At 42.1% G+C, this 5,052-nt stretch overlaps 1 protein-coding gene across 3 annotated transcripts in view; it reads left to right on the forward strand.

Annotated features, from left to right (window-relative positions):
* The window catches only part of SNX32 (sorting nexin 32), an 18,146-nt gene that overhangs the window by 810 nt on the left and 12,284 nt on the right, over positions 1-5,052 (forward strand). The gene's annotated exons all lie outside the window — the stretch shown is intronic.

The raw sequence follows: 5,052 nt of genomic DNA on the forward strand, positions 1-5,052 counted from the left end.
TGTCTCGTGTGTCTGCGTGTGTGTGTGTGCCCATGTGTCTCTGTGTGTATGTGTGTGTCTGCGTAAGTGAGAGAAGGGAGACTTGAGCAAGGGAGTGGGGAGCCTCTGTGGCACCTGTGTGTGGACTGATGAGGATGCCAAGGGAGGCAGGGTTTTGCCTTTGTCCTGACAGATAGAAAGGGACCCATCACTGTCACTCTTACCCTCCCCAGGACCAATTCACGCCGGCTTGATGGGGGTAGGTGGTAGGGGGTGGGAGGTGAGGGCGAGGAGGAGGGCAGGATGTTAGGGACTGAGCAGAGGTTGGCGTCCTCTTCTCCTTTCCCAAGGTGAGAGAATCCTGTTCAGCCCTAATGGCTTCACTTGTGCTCTGAGTTCATATAATCATAAGACCATTTCTTCCTTTTGACTTCCTTCAGCAAAGAGTTGTCGAGCATCCATGTTGTGCCAAGGATGGTTAGTGCATGGAGAGGTGCACCCTTTTGGGAGATGGAGGCATATGCATAGTGGGCCATGGCTGAGGATGAGGATGGAGCAGCTGTGGTCCACCTTTGAGGCCCATCTCCCTCAAGCAGCTACCAAGCAGTGTAGGTCAGAGCAGAGATACTAAGGCAGCAGGAAAGAGGCTGGGGACTAGGGGACCTGCTGCACCAGTTAGCCAGACTGCATGTGTTTGGGGTCTGGGGCAAGTGGAAGAGCCTGCCTTGGGAGTGTCAGAGAAGCCAAGAAATGAGGAGCGGGGTTCAAGTGGTTTAGAGGGGCAAGAGGGGCTGAGAGACACAAAGCATGGAACAGAATGGTCTGCTTCAATGTTTATCTATGTTCATCTTCGTGGTTAAAGGAGTTAACATATATAAAATGCTTAGGGCATATATATGAAATGGTTAGAGTGGTGCCTAGCATATTGTAAGGGCCAACATAAGAGTTAGCTATTATATTATTATTATTGTTATATTATTATTGCTGTATGTTCTGAGGATGTGCTGAGCTATTGAACAGATGGATGCATCCCCCAGCCTTTGCAGGAGCCATACTCTCTGAAAGTTCACTACCAATACTTATCCTCTAGGTTAGGTATTGCCTTCTCTAAGATCTTCCTTTAAATATAGAGACATTAAAAGAATATATAAGCAAAAATATAATAGAGGAGAAAATGAAATAATATAAAATACTGGCCAGGAGTGGTGGCTCAAGCCTGTAATCACAGCACTCTGGGAGGCCAAAGCAGGCAAATCACTTGAGGTCAGGAATTCAAGACTAGCCTGGCCAACATGGTGAAACCCCATCTCTACTAAAAATACAAAAAAATTGGCCAGACATGGTGGTGCGCACCTGTAATCCCAACTACTTGGGAGACTGAGACAGGAGAATAGCTTGAACCCAGGAGGCAAAGGTTGCAGTGAGCGGAGATCGCACCATTGAACTCTAGCCTGGGCAACAGAGCAAGAATCTGTTTCAGAAATAAATAAATAAACCCAGAGGATTATAAATAATTATACTATAAAGACACATGCACACGTATGTTTGTTGCAGCACTATTTACAATAGCAAAGACTTGGAACCAACCCAAATGCCCATCAATGATAGACTGGATAAAGAAAACGTGGCACATATACACCATGGAATATTATGTAGCCATAAAAAAGAATATCATGTCCTTTCCAGGGACATGGATGAAGCTGGAAGCCATAATTCTCAGCAAACTAATACAGGAACAGAAAACCAAACACCACATGTTCTTACTCATAAGTGGGAGTTGAACAATGAGAACACATGGACACAGGGAGGGGAACAACACACACTGCGGCCTGTAGGGGGCTGAGGGGTAAGGGGAGGGACAGCATCAGGACAAATACCTAATGCATGTGGGGCTTAAAACCTAGATGACGGGTTGATAGGTGCAGCAAACCAGCATGGCACATGTGTACCTATGTAACAAACCTGCACATTCTGTACATGTATCCCAGAACTTAAAGTAAAATTTAAAAATTAAAATAAAATAAATAAATAAAAGAAATAATATAAAATACTATTTAAATAATCCAAAAGAAGAAAGAAAGAATACAGGAATAAAAACAGATGGGACAAAGAGAAAGCAAAAAGCAAGATGACAAGTTGGTAGCCTGCTACATCAGTAATTACAATAATTATGAATGGACTAAATTCTCCAATTTAAAAAACATTGTCAGATTGTATTTTGGAAGAAAAACAACTAGAGTCTGTTAAAAGAGACATGTTTTAAATATAAGGACACAGAAAGGTTGACATAAATGGGTGGGAGCTGGGCATAGTGATGCACACCTGTGGTCCCAGCTATGTGGGAGGCAGAGGTAGGAGGATTGCTTGAGCTCAGGATTGTTTGAGGTTACAGTGAGCTGTGACTGTGTCACTGCACTCCAACCTGGGACACAGAGTAAGACCTTGTCTTAAAACAAAAACAAACAAAAAAAAGGGGCCAGGCACAGTGGCTCACACCTGTAATCCCAGCATTTTGGGAGGTCAAGGTGGGCAGATCACTTGAGGTCAGGAGTTCGAGACCAGCCTGGCCAACAGAGTGGAACCCCATCTCTACTAAAAATACAAATATTAGCTGGGCATGGTGCCACACACCTGTAATCCGCACTACTCAGGAGGCTGAGGCAGGAGAATGGCTTGAGCCCAGGAGGTGGAGGTTCCAGTGAGCCAAGATCATGCCACTGTACTCCATCCTGGGCAACAAGGCAAGACTCTCTCAAAAAAAAAAAGAAGAAGAAGAGGAAGTATATTAGAAATAAAGAAGGATGGCTGGGTGCGGTGGCTCACGCCTGTAATGCCAGCACTTTGAGAGGCCAAGGTGGGTAGATCACCTGAGGTCAGGAGTTTGAGACCAGCCTGGCCAACGTGGTGAAACCCCATCTCTACTAAAAATACAAAAATTAGCCAGGCGTACTGGCAGGCGCCTGTAATCCCAGCTACTCGGGAGGCTGAGGTAGGAGAATCACTTGAACCCGGGAGGTGGAGCTTGCAGTGAGCCGAAATCACACCATTTCACTCCAGCCTGGGTGACGAGAGTGAAACTCTGTCAAAAAAAGAAGGAAAGAAGGAAGGAAGGAAGGAAGAAAGGAAGGAAGGAAGGAGAAATAAAGAGGGACATTTTATAATGATGAAAGACTTGATTCCACAGAAAGATAAAACAATCCAAAATTTATATGCACCTAATAATATAGCATAAAAATATGCAAAATAAAAGATGACAGAACTAAAAGGAATAATAGGCAAACCTACAATTAAATAGTAAATAATTGTATTTATTTTTTTAGAAATGGGGTCTTTTTATGTTGGCCAAGCTGGTCTCCAACTCCTAAGCTCAAGTGATCCTCCCACCTCAGCCTCCCAAAGTGCTAGAATTATAGGCATGAGTCACCATGCCCATACCAGTTAGAAATTTTAACACAATTCTCAACTGTTAGAACAAGCAGACAAAAAAATTAGTAAGGATTTAGAAGATTTAAAGAACATGATTAATCAACTTGATCTAATTGACTTATGTAGAGCTGTATACCCAACAACTGCAGAAAATACATTATTTCAAATGCACATGAAACATTTACCAAAATAAATGATATGTTGAGCTATAATGCAAGTATCAATAAATTTTAAAAGACTGAAATCATATAGATTATATACTCTGACCCAGAATTAATGTGGAATCAAAACAAAAACATAACTAGATTCCAAAATATTGGAAATTAAGCAACATGCCTCTAGATAACTCATAGGCCAAAGAAGAAATTATAATGGAAATTAGAAAATATTTTTAAATTTATGATTATAAAAATATGACATATCAAAACTCATAAGATACACAGTTTTCAGAGGGAGATTTATACCACCACATGCATATTTTAGAAAAGAAGAAAGCTTTGAGTATATGACACTAAAGAAAGTAATTATTATTATTATTATTATTATTATTTTTGAGAGGGAGTCTCACTTCGTTGCCCAGGCTGGAGGGCAGTGGCATAATCTCAGCTCACTGCATCTTCTGCCTGCCGGGTTTAAGTGATTCTCCTGCCTCAGTCTCCCGAGTAGCTGGGACTACAGCTGTGCGCCACCACGCCCGGCTAATTTTTTTGTATTTTTAGTAGAGACGGTGTTTCACCATGTTGGCCAGGCTGGTCATGAACACCTGACCTCAGGTGATCCACTCGCCTCAGCCTCCCAAAGTGCTGGGATTACAGCATGAGCCACTGCACCTGGCTGGAAAATAAGTAACTAAAAAAAAAAATTTTGTGAACCATGATCACACCACTGCACTCTAGCCTGGGTGACAGAGCGAGACCCTGTCTCCAAAAAAAAAAAAATTATCAAGCTGAATAAGCAATATATAAAAGGATAATACTTCATGAACAAGGCCTTCTTCCAGGAATGCAAGGTGGTTTAACATTTGCAAATCAATCAATGAAATTCAGCATGTAAACAGATAACAAGAAAATCCATATGATTATCTCAATCAAGGGAAAAACGATTGATAAAAATCAACACTCTCATCAAATTAGGCATAGCGGGGAGCTCCATTAAGCTTCATTAAGATACTCTTGATTAAAAAAAGTATCTAAAATCACTTTGGGGTTAAATTTAAATGCAGTCCCTCTGAGATTAGGAACATGTCATCGTATCGTCACTTCTACATTGTACTGGAGGTCCTGGCAAGTATAATAAGGCAGTAAAAAGAAATAAAGGTATAAAGGTTGGAAACGAAGAACTAAAACTGTCGTCATTTTAGATTATAGGACTGTATATGTAGGAAATCCAAAAGAACTGGCCAGGAAGGTGGCTCAGGCCTGTAATCTCTGCACTTTGGGAGGCCTAATTTAGGAGATCTCTTGAGCCCAGGAGTTCGAGACCAACCTGGGCAACATAGTGAGACCCTATCTCCACAAAAAAAATACAAAAATTAGCCAGGCATGGTGGCAGATGCCTGTAGTCCCAGCTACTCAGGAGGCTGAAGTGGGAGGATCCCTTGAGCCTGGGAGTTCAAGGCTGCCATGAGCCAAGATGGCACTACCACAC

This window comes from Hylobates moloch, unplaced genomic scaffold, assembly GCF_009828535.3.
Source record: "Hylobates moloch isolate HMO894 unplaced genomic scaffold, HMol_V3 SCAFFOLD_5, whole genome shotgun sequence".
Taxonomy (NCBI): domain Eukaryota; kingdom Metazoa; phylum Chordata; class Mammalia; order Primates; family Hylobatidae; genus Hylobates; species Hylobates moloch.